The 12,768-nt window shown below is 31.4% G+C and overlaps 1 protein-coding gene across 1 annotated transcript in view; it reads right to left on the bottom strand.

Moving 5' to 3' along the window:
* Window positions 1–9,311, bottom strand: part of LOC122566550 (zinc transporter 1) — a 32,979-nt gene extending 23,668 nt beyond the window's left edge. Inside the window, exon 1 of the mRNA XM_043723978.1 lies at window positions 9,179–9,311. The gene's annotated coding sequence lies outside the window, so the exon portion shown is untranslated. The remainder of the gene's footprint in view (window positions 1–9,178) is intronic.
* Between the last annotated feature and the right edge of the window lie 3,457 nt (window positions 9,312–12,768).

Genomic DNA, 12,768 nt, shown 5'->3' with positions numbered 1-12,768 from the left:
ATCAGTATTTAAATATATTTAAATGTTTATAATGCATTAACAATACATATCATTTTGTTCAAAAGGATCCACAGAATTTTTTCGTCCTAACCGCAACTCGGTAACTGCTACTCTAACAGCACAAAACATATGCAAAGTTGAAAATTTGCAATTTTTTTCAAAATTGATTTTTTCGAAAACTGGCGGTTCTAGGAAAAAACGGTTTACAGATTCGTATTTAGCCCGCAGATCTACAAGAATCGTCTATTGAAGCTTTGGAAATTAGAACCGTATTGAATAGTGTAAATAGTTATTTTTGAAATTCTTACTGGAAAGGTTCCTGAAAAAAGGTTAAATTTTTATTAGATGGAAGATAGTGATCACTAAATCTTAAAACTTCTCAACAAATTAAATAACTAGGTACAAATTAATAATTTTTAAATACTCTGGTTACAAATAACCATTAAAATAGTCAAAGTTTATTTGCTTACCACTAACTATTTGATGACAGAATATTTTTTTGGTAATTTTTGGCCGTCGTTGATTTTTATTAGCATCACTGATACCTCGAAATAATTAATACCTCAAAAGTAAGGTATAATTCATTTTTAATACGTTTCCAATATTCCTATATTCCTATATTTGAAAATGCCATTCGTTCTAATTTTTCACATTGTTTTTAAGGAAACTAACTTCCAAGTACTTTTTAATTTGGATTATAATTGTTATGATTCCTAATTTAAGCACATCCTATAAAAAGTTTTATGAATATATGTATTATGAAATTTTAAAAAATTTTACATGACACACATACTAATGTAGCCATGAAAGTTTCCTATACTAAATAACCAAATACTTTCGTGAGTCATTCTATGTATATTCAATGGGTTCAATGGTTTGTACAAACGTGTTTAGTCATTTTGCTAATCATTTCTATCGGTAAATTATTTCTATTCTCTGAGAGATAATCGGAGGGCTTTGATGTGAACAGTCACAAACGTTTCGCCCCTTTACATACACTTGTTTACTTAAATATAAAATGTTATGGTAAAAACCTTAGTTCTACAATATTTCTTAGGTATTTTAAGACATTATCATTCATTCATTCATTCATTCATTCGTTTTCACATTTATTAAGATAAAAGAAGTAAAAATATAAAATACAACGTTACAAAAACTACATATACATATTATATCAATATGAAATCATAAAAGTAAAAGTGTATTATCTCTTTCTATAACCCCACCACTCCCTAAGTAAGCCTCAATAATGTACTTACAATCTCCTTAGTACTGAAAAAATTAAAGATTTTATAATGTCTAACTTTTCTATGAAATAAATTAATAATAATAATATTGATATGCTAGTATAAATAATTTTGTGGCGAAGTGCATTTTTAGTTTTTGATAAATAAGGTAAGCTTTCATAACGTGTATTCATATAATGACTTGTGAAAGCATTTCAGCATTTGCTATAGAGACGCTTTTATGGATATATGAAATATATATCATACAAAGTTTTCTGAAATTTCATTAATATTCCTCGGATATTTATGCGAATTCAAATTATTATAAATAAGTACAACCAAGGAAATATAATCTAAACATCAAGATTTATATCATTCTCTAAATATCATAACAAGTGTTTCACTTTGGGTACTTTGTAAATGTTTATATATATGTAGACTTTAAATTTCCCATAAATGCATAAAAATCCGCAATCTACTGATAGAATTTTTATAAATCTTCAAATCTTCAAATACATACTTTCGTAAGTCACTTTATATCTGCATGGCTAATGAGTACGCTTGAATAGCGAGACGTATAGAGCTCGATCGCTTTTTTTTTATTTATACATTTCTTTCGACTATTATCGTTATATTTGACTTCTTCATAGAACTTTTTATTACATTTACAGATACATTGTTAGATCTAATAAATTAGTGCTACATATATGAGATTTTACTGAATCTTTAGATATAATATAATTCTTTTATTGTATTAGTCTTGCATCTTGGTTCTTTGTCAGGATACTTATCTTTTAGTTATATTCGAATCCTGTATGATTGTAGCTTATATTAATATCATACATACTTGCTTGATTACGGAAACTTGTATTTTCAGTTTTTTTTCCGGCAATATTCTATACTGTTAGGCCGTTTTCACAACTTTAATTAATATCGTAGAATAATTCAACTGTTTGGTTGCTCTAAAACTTGACAGAGTTACATATTCTTTGAATCTTCCATTTAATTTTCTTTGGTTTCTATTAAATCTTTGTTGATATTATAATTATATATTCCTTCATCTAAATGTATCTAAAGTATCTAAGAATTTTACAAATAAAATAATAATAACATTTTCGTAACAAAGAATATACAATAAATATATTATAATACAGAAATATAATCTTTTCATGGAGGTCCAAATTACGTCAATAAAGAAAGGACAAGAAAAAGAAAAAAACGATAGTAATAGAGAAATAAAAACTGATATTTTTAGCTAGCTTAAATAACTAACTAACTGAATAACTGACTAACTAACTTAACTAGAAATATTTCTCAATATTGAAAAAATATATTACTTTCATATGAAAGCAATCCTATTTCAATAGAAATTTTACACTACGCCACAAAATTAAAGGATCAAGTTTTGACTCAAAAATTGTCGATATCTGAATATCTTGGTTTATTTTATTATAACAATTACGAGAAAAAAAGAAGAAGAAAAACTGTATTACTATACACACATTCAGACACTGCACAGCCGGTATGTAAAATGTAAGTAAATGCAAGCAAGATTCGACCATGCAACCTCCTTGATGGTCTGTCTTGAGTTATTCCAATACTAGCGGCACATTTTTCATTTAAAGTGGGATAAAACGGCAAAAAAAATAGTGCATCAGTTTCTTATAATTTCGTTTTAAACGGGAGACGTTTATAAAACGATTTCAAAACGAATCTCAGAAAGAATTTGTAAAACTCCGTAGAGTCCCCTGAATTTGTAAAATTTGGAAAGGAAGAAAGCAACTTAAATTTCTCACATCGTTTTACGACAAAAAGAGATCTTTAAAAAAGTTCAGGGGTATGAAAATAGGGGTTTCACCCATTAAAATGAGTCTAGGTAGTCTGTTGTATGATTCTTTTTCGTGGAATTACAGCAATTTAATTATCGACAACATCTTGATCAAAATTTGGCGACCCTTTAATTTTATGGCCTAATGTTTATTCAACATAAAATTATTTTTGTATTAAAAATATCATCGAAATAGAGTTCGAGCGGTTACCACATATATGTATACACATCTAAATCAAGCTACTCCGGATGTTGATTTTATACTTGTTCACAAAAGATCTTAAAGTCATTGAAATTCACAAATTACACCGTTTCCTAAATAATTATTGTATGTAATTACAAAGAAATTTTATTCTATATTAAAATATCTCCTATTTATTTAAAACGAAATAAATATATACATAAATCAATTAGAAAGGAACTACGCTATATATTAGAAATCCAATCCAAAATAATCATATCTACTTCATGTGTTTTCATAAATACTATACACGACTAATTTTTTAAATCACCGATATATAAACATAACAATAATGAAAAAAAGAAAATAATAAGACACGTAAAAAATAAATAGAAATAACGATATATTACGCATAATAGAATCAACAAAAGATAATAGAATCGTTGGCTCACAATTTTTGGAAAAAGAAATTCAAACCGTTTTTGATGCATTTCGTATTTGATGTAAAAATGTAGTATTTTACTGATACTGCATTCCATAATACAATCATTGATAGTCTGACGTATAGATAAAAATTACAGGAAATTCATTTAAATGACATAGAGAGTCAAGAATATAAACATTATGTGTGGATGTATTTTACGCATGTTTAGTAGGAATGACACGTTTAAAGAGGAATGTTTAGACTTGTCGAAAGTTATTTTTCTCAAATTACTGAGTACGGTATGCATTCCGGACAATACAATACAATGCAAAAGAGCCTTATTTATATACCTGCATTACGGTCGCCTCGTACCATTTATACGAACAAGAGTTAATGCTGAGCCTTTATTATCCAAACTACAATCGAGCGTAATTTCAATTGTACTGGGTTGCCCGGAAAATTCCAAAAGGAATTTGGTCGACATGAAAGATCATATTGAAAAGTTTTTTACCGAAAAACCTGAGAGGTTGTGAAAGGGTGGAATATTCAAGTTGCGTGAAAGATGGAGAAATGTTGTGAAACAAAGTAGCACTTATATAGTCCCATAAATGTATATCAAATCGGAATCGAAATGTAAATTGGAACGAACTTCCCGGGCGGCCCAATACATACATGTACAATCAAATATTCTTATAACGAATATACTAATATATATATAATTATCTGTTTTTATCCAAAATACTTTCAGAGATTTAGAGATTTTAATATTTGAAGAAGAATATTACGTATATAATAAGAAGAATTGAAGTGAGTGCTTTAGATATATACGTATAGTGAGCCATTATTATAGGATTCTACCAAATGTCCAAATTGGACAAATTGTGAATGTATTAAATAAACTAGAAGTATTAAATAAATAAATTAAAAAAAAATTATTATAGAAACTACATATTCGGCTATTCGAAATGCCTTGTCCCCAATCCATACAGATAAACCAGGTTCTTCTCAATTCTACTATTGACAAATCGCCCGTTTACGTGTTGACCTTCGATACTGTTTAGTTATCCTTTCCGCCGGTTACCCTATAATTTGGCGTGAAAATTACTGTTTTCGTACTTGGAACATCCATAAGCATTTGGACATTTTGGTCAATTTGTAATAGCATTTTCATTTCAACAATGTGTACAAATTAATGATGAATGATTATTTTCAAGCAATATTTACTATCTTCTCATAGAATTGGAATTATCAGATTATAAATTTAATGTGCATCTTAAAAGACGTACATAAGAACAATATATTTTACTATATACTATATGCATTTCTACTTACTGCTATATATACATCCACATTTAAATATCATTATTTGCATTAATGTCAGACTGTCTGCCATTCGTTATCTTAATTGATCGAATTGTCTACCATTAAAAAAAATTGATGTAACTTATGGTTCAAAAATGAAAGAACTGGAAAAAAAATCTTGTCCACTTAAATATTTCAAGATATAATCTTGATGCTTCGTCAAACATCGAACATATCATTCCTCGTTCATGCATTTTGAACACTAAAGATGTTTATGTGTAAATATTCTTTCAAGAACTATTTTCATTACTTTGATATTATTATTGTATTACACAAGATTTTTAGATAGTGACACATTCTAATAATCAGAAATGAGACCTATCCACTATCCAATATCGATATTGTTAAAATTAATCTATTTTAGTTTGATACCGAATGAAAATTAATAGGTTCTATAAAAACATTTCTTATAAGATCCACAACTTCATGATTTAACTACATGCAGTTCTTCTGCGATACGTTTACATTTGTAATATACTTACATATACTTACTTGTGATGGCTCCATTCGTTCGAATATCAAAATAGTTATCTAAACCTGCAAATTCATGTTCCATGATTTGAAACCAGTTTGTAAATATCGAATATTTGGCAAATACAATGAATTAACTATTATTTCTTATGAATAGACTGCGGATTTTCATGCATCTAACTATAGAAAATTAGAAAGTGCAAAATTACACAGAATGCGTAATATTTGGTAGATAAAACAATTGATAGAATATTTTCTATCGAGGTTCTATATTTAGAACGAACCTTGGGTATTAGATTTGATTCGGATTTAGAAGTACCTATTGAATTTCCCATTACTATCACTAATTACACGTTTCAGCATATCTTTACCGCTTTAAACATTCTATACATTGAAACAACACAATATGTATACAATTCCGCAACAAACTTTAGAATAGGTCGTCAAAGAGTTAGTTACCAACATCCGGTCGTAGTAATAGCTTTTGAGCTCTGAAATGTCCGCTCCTCTAATCGCTATTGTCGTCTTAATGCGACTTCATCAAAGTTGTTCTAGCTCGTTATCCACTGACCTTTGCACGCGTTATGCTAATTGTAAGTGTTCATTTGAAAGTTTCTTTTGGTAGTTTCTCTCGAGAATACTGTCGAATATTTTTTTTTTTTTTTTTTTTATTTAATTTGTACTTTACGATTTGTCCAGCTAGACATTCGGTAAATTTTTCTAGTTTTACTGCTAAATAACATATAGCTAGCTACTCCCAGCTATCTTTGAATTCTATTTTATTTCTTTAGTGAGGTTGGTGGAGTGTATTCTCTTTAGTCTTCTTTATATGAGAGCTTTGCTCGCTTCAGCAACCAGCTGGTTTCGCCGGTTATCGCCGTTCTTTCCTTATATTTTTTTGGATACCTGCCGATTTCTTCTTTGACCGTTGGTATTTTTAGGTCTTTGCGTATATCTTCGTTTCTGACACACCATGGGGCGTTGACTATTGTTCTGAGTACCTTCGATTGTAGCGAGTCTAGTTTATTTATATGACACTGTGTGTATACATTGCTGCTGTCCCCCATAATGGTATTCCGTACGTCCAAATTGGTTTTATTATCGTCTTCTAAATTTTTAGTTTATTTTCCATGCTGAGTTTAGAGTTTCGACTAGATAGCCAGTACATCTGTCTTCTTTTTATTCATATTTTGTCTATAATTAATTTAGTATGTTGCTTCCATGTAAGTTGTGTGCCTAAGTGGAGTCCTAGGTTTAACTTGCCTTGTTTGTATTATGTGCGTGCCATTCAATTGGATATTGGTGGTTTCCGTTTTCGTAATGTAAATATAATATGGTTGCATTTACTCGGGTTTGCTTTTATTTGTTTTCCCTGTAGCCATTTTTCTATTTTTGTGGTATGCTCTTGTAGTAGTGTGCCTGGCTAATACGGCCGTGTCGTCCGCGAATGTCAGTATTTTGCTGTTGGTAGTTGTTGGTATGTCAGCCATGTATAGTATGTATAATATTGGTCCTAAGACGTTTCCTTACATTGATGTCTTTAACTTCAGAATATACGTCCTTTATTTTTATTACGAAGGTCCTGTTGCTTAGGTATGATTTGAGTAAGTGGTGAATTTGTTCCAGAAAATGTTTTTTGATTGTTTGTAAGAGGCTTTTCTGGTTCACTTTGTCAAATGCTTTCTCGATGTCCATGAAGAGGGCTGTACAGTATTGTTTCTTTTCTATTGCTAGTAAAATTTCGTTGACGAGCCTATGCATTTCCTCTATCGTGCAATGTTTGTTTCTCAATCCAAATTGGTGATCTTACTGTCGAATTGTGTGCCCATTTGAGAGTACCTTGGAGAATTTCTACTCTCAGGCAGACAGTAGGAAACTCGTCGAAAGATTAGTACTTCAAAAAATTCTACTGGCTCATTGGTCGTCGCTCCAACTTAAGCACACAGAGCAAAATATTGCTATATAAAGCCATACTAAAACCTGTTTGGACCTATGGGATCCAACTATGGGGAACTGCGAGTAACTCCAACATAGAAATTCTTCAATAATTCCAATCAAAAACACTAAGATCCTTAATAGATGCACCTTGGTACGTCACCAACGAAACAATCCACCGCGATCTCAAGATACTCACAGTCAAAGAAGAAATATACAAGTTCAAAAGCAGATATAACACAAGAGTCAACAACTACCACAACCCATTAGTCACCCAGCTACTTGACACGACGGATCAGGCCCGTAGACTAAAAAGAAAATACCCTTTAGATAGAAGCATTAAATTCAACTAGAATCAAACATAAAGCTTAGTACCAACCAGAATTCCCAAAACCGTGTCCATTTTAGATTCTTAATAGGGGAAGAAAAATTAATATCAGATCACCAATTTGGATTCAGAAACAAACACTTACTCAAGTCAAGATAGTTGGCAGATCGCTTGCCGTCAGCCAACTATCTTTCACCTCACAGCTTGGCGATTTCAAGTTGTCGACTATCGATTTTCTAAACATTCACTCAAGCACCCTGTTCGAGATCCCCATCGATGCCTCAGTCTACTCGTAAATTATGGTAAGGCTAAATAACGGCGGGTTATAGGCCATAATATCGTTAAGAAAATGTGTTGTCACTGATATGCTTTTGAAGTAAAACAACAATAATAATGAATATCTCCAGAGCTAATTTTCTGGCGTGAAAAACTTAATACTTTCCTACATGGAACAACGGAAAACATCGGCCAACGCATAAAGACGCATTAATATGTATGATTTTACAATATTTAAAAAAAACTTAATTGGCCTCTTAAGTTTCGACGTGTTTCAAAAGTTTCTTTTTTCTTCTCTGTACATATTTCCTAACTTTGCCTAACTAATAACCTAACCTAACATTTCCTAACTTTAAAAGAAAGCAACAATAGCGCGTTATATTTATATGAGAATCGATTCCTTGTAATTTTAAAAACTTACCTACTATTGTTAATGTTTTTTTTATATTATTCAATCTGAATGTATAGATATTGAATATCAATAGAACTCATTTTTCATATTTTAATTTTGTATATGAAAATCTCGCGAAAAAATGGCCTTGAGAAAAAATTCTTTCCACCGTTACATTTATCCCTTCACATAGGAGACAGACATTTAGTTGATTTCATTTAGTTGAGACACGTTAGATATGTAGTAAATACAGTAGTAAGTAGTAAAATATATTGTTACCTTATCTTTTAATGGGTAATCTAAATTTATAGTTTGCTAATTCATTCATTATTAATTTGTACAATTTGCAAATCGGTATACTATTCTGACACTGACTAATGGCAAAATTATCGTCAAAACATTTTATTCAGCGTACTGAAATATTAGAAAAGAATAAACTAAATAGATTGATTGACATGAAATCTTATCATCTAAACGAATTAATTTATATAACAATATTTCCTCTAAAGATCAATTTTTTCTTTTTCGTCGTACCACTTATCATATCGCTTACTGTTTTTAGCAGTTTTCTTATCTACAGAACGATTCTGATATCTCAACACGACTTGAAGAAATAAACATAGAGAAGTCAAATCATTTGGAAAAAAAAATGTTTCGCAACCCATGCTATTTGTCTACTATTCTTTGCGTAATTAACGTCACTAACCTAATAATATAATAATATTATTATACGATATATTACAGAAAATAACTTACAATCTTTTTAATTTCTCTTGATATTCACGGTGTAACGTAAAAAAACGCTTGCTCCTCGTTAAACTTTCACCGATGTTGAACGAGACAGTCGCAAATGACTTGACAGCGATCGAACATTTGTCTTCAAACTTGCTTGAACTGTATCTTTGACCATTGTAATTATCGGAAAAGTAGGCAGCACCCGATAACCCAAGATTATCATTTTCATTATCGGACAATCAGCATACAAACATGGAACCATGACAGCTTTGTGATAACAGGATGGCCATCACTTGTATCTAATTGTTGAAAGTCAAAAGTCGATGGGAGGAGATACAATTCATGTAAATTTTCATTTGACTTTATTTATCGGAAACTATTATATCACTGCACGTACACAGAAAGTTTGCTCAAAAAACATTTCAGTCAATTTATTAACAAGATACGCAGTTCCTAGTCATCAGAATACCAATGTATTTAGAATTTCTCTTTTTTGGACTACAATATTAGAAAAACCTGTATAGAATTTTACGGATCATCTTTATCTTCGTAACTAATTAAAAAAAACTGGCGACTATTTCCACCACGTCCAAGTGTGTGTCAGCAGAAATTTATTACAAAACACGTACACTGCAATAAATTATTAAGTTTCTTGTGTTTTCAAGCGTTCCAAATATACTCGACAATTCTTGAAAATGTATTGCATGCAGTATTTTAGTAATGAGTAGATAAGTTACATAAAGAAATATATAAATAGTACCTATTTGCTTTATATCTCAAAACTTGTTAATGATCATTTCTCTCTGCGTATTTAATTGTGAAATCATATTCGTGTGTTTTGGAACATTGTCATACGAAGCAAAATCATTATGTAAAATATCGTCTACTAAAAAAACTACTTTCTACTTTCTAATACATATGTGTTGCTGTCTTTAATCGTTTGATAATAACGATTCAGATAATAACGATAATAACGATAACGAAAGCAGTTAAAGAAATAAACCAATAAACGTAGAAAAAATAATAACGAAAATGACATTTGAGTATATCGTGATGAGAAATATAGTATAAGCCACTTAAATGAAGATGGTGTGCTTCGTACTATACAGTACACGACATGTGATGAGTATATATGTACCGACTGTGGATCCAAAGGACTTGACGATTTCTAATATTACCGTCATTAGTTTAGATCAGGAACAATATCATATACTACTGCAAGAGGAATTAAATCCCCCCAACTCTAGAAGGACAGCCTTTTACTTGTTGCTAGACTATAAAGGATATTCACCTTTCGTACAATTCCTCTAACCAATATATATGGATCAATATCAGAAGAAGAAGAGATTTTATTTTATCTTTAATTTAAGCATCATGTTTGAACTTTTAAATTCCATCTTTGTTATTTTGTCCGATTGCCCAAATCATTACGATAATTTATTTAATCTGAAACTACACCACATCGAAAAATATCCCATGGTTGGGCAATTCATTCAACTTTGACAGTGTTTAAAGTCTTGTCAAATTAGCTATATATTTATCTTCGACCATAAAGATTCAGAATGTTTAACGATAATTATCTTAGAGATAGCTATTTTTAACAGAAATACTGGGTGGGCTCGATGAATTGTAAGCAGATATGGTAATCAAAAAGTTAAAAACGAAAATAATCATGTATAATGAGTTAATTAATTCGCAATCGACAAAAATGGGAAATATGCAAGAGAAAATCAGTGTAATCTACAAAGTAATTATGTAGTATATAAAACGTGATAGAAATTTTATTTATAACTCGCTTATTCGCAGTTTTATGAAAATGAATTTGAAACATTATATTGGTTTTTACTTCTACGATGTAATTTTTATCCTTCAATTCCGCAATATATATATGTCGGAGATGAAAGAACACCGGAGCCTTCCCTTTGAAACTTTGGGAAAATCCCGTAATATTGTAATCTAGATTCTACCATAGCCGTAATTAAGCAATTGTCGTCATTCAATCCGATTCAGTTCTGCCCGAGCAGCCGAGCTAAACGGACGTGTGAAACAGTGCTTCAGAGAAAGTGCGACAAGTGGGGAAAACAAATGATTAACGACAGCGCCCATCGCCAAACGGTCGAAAATACAAAATGCAACAGCAAATACCACCAATAAAAATAACAAACAAAGGAGAAACATACTTCATAAACAAAACTACGGATTTAATAAACCTAAATCAAACAATAAACGAAGATCGGGATTGCTCAGCTGCAAATGAAATAGAAATGGAAACTATACAAAAGAATGACGAGAAGAATAATATCAACAACGAACTATCACACCAGGATGAAAGTTGGAAGGTGGTAACTTCCAATAAAAAACGAAAAATATCAACAAACGCAAACTTTAGGAGATCTACAGAAGCAGAAAAACAACAATGGCTACAAGAAATCACTCTCCGAAACTCCGTCAGCGCACTGCCAGAAGAGAAAGAAACAGACTCAGCAGAAAAACCAATAACCCACATTGCCAAACCACCACCAATTTACATAGACGCTTAAATAATAGACCCCCTCATTGAACTACTAAACAACACGGCAGGAAAAGAAAACTATAGTATAAAACAATTAAAACAGGACCAAGTAAAAGTACAAACCAACACCCCAGAAACTTTTAGAAAAGTGACAAAAGCACTAAAAAAAAAAAAAAAAAACGTCGGGTATCACACTTACCAGCTCAAAACTGACAAAAGTTACAAAGCAGTAATCAGAGGATTACACCCAAAGACAAATACAAGCAATACATGCGAGGAATTAGCTAAAATCGGACACCAGGTAAGAACAATAAGCAACATAACCAGATACGATACTAAACAACCATTACCGCTATTTCTAATAGAACTTGAACCTAAAAATAATAACAAAGAAATTTTTGAAATTAAAAATGTTCTAAACACAATAATAACAGTGGAGCCACCTAGATATAAAAAAGGCATACCGCAATGCATACGGTGTCAGCAATTTGGACACACAAAAAATTACTGCAACAGAAACCCGGCGTGTGTCGAAGCTACGCGCAAGTAACCAACCAATCAGCGCCCATAGACAACCAAAATCAGAGCAATAGCAGCAACGACGCTACAGAAATCAAGGAACTGCTCAAGCAATCCATCAAAAACACCGAAATGCTAACAAAAATGATAAACGAGCAAAACGCAGTTCTCAGACAGCAAACACAACAGATCACAGTCATGCTACAACTACTTACAAAGATGCTAAGCAAAAAATAAAAACGGACACGCTAAAAATAGCAGCCTGGAACTCAAACGGCCTACAACAAAGGGCCCTAGAAACTAAAACATTCCTATATAACAACAATATCGACATACTACTTGTTTCAGAAACACACTTCACTACAAAAAGCTACATGAAAGTACCGTACTACACTATATATGATACCAAACACCCCTCAGGAAAAGCACACGGAGGGACCGCAATGATAATAAGAAACGACATAAAACACCACTTACACAGCCAAGTTAATAAGGAATATACCCAAGCAACCACCGTTACAGTACAAACTAGCAGCAACCATTTTCAGTTGTCAGCAGTATATGTACCGCCGCGACACAA

The sequence above is a fragment of the Bombus pyrosoma genome, linkage group LG4 (assembly GCF_014825855.1).
Source record: "Bombus pyrosoma isolate SC7728 linkage group LG4, ASM1482585v1, whole genome shotgun sequence".
NCBI classification, from domain to species: Eukaryota; Metazoa; Arthropoda; class Insecta; order Hymenoptera; family Apidae; genus Bombus; species Bombus pyrosoma.
The sequence above is the reverse complement of the archived record's forward strand: the minus strand, read 5'-3'. Positions and strand labels throughout refer to the sequence as shown.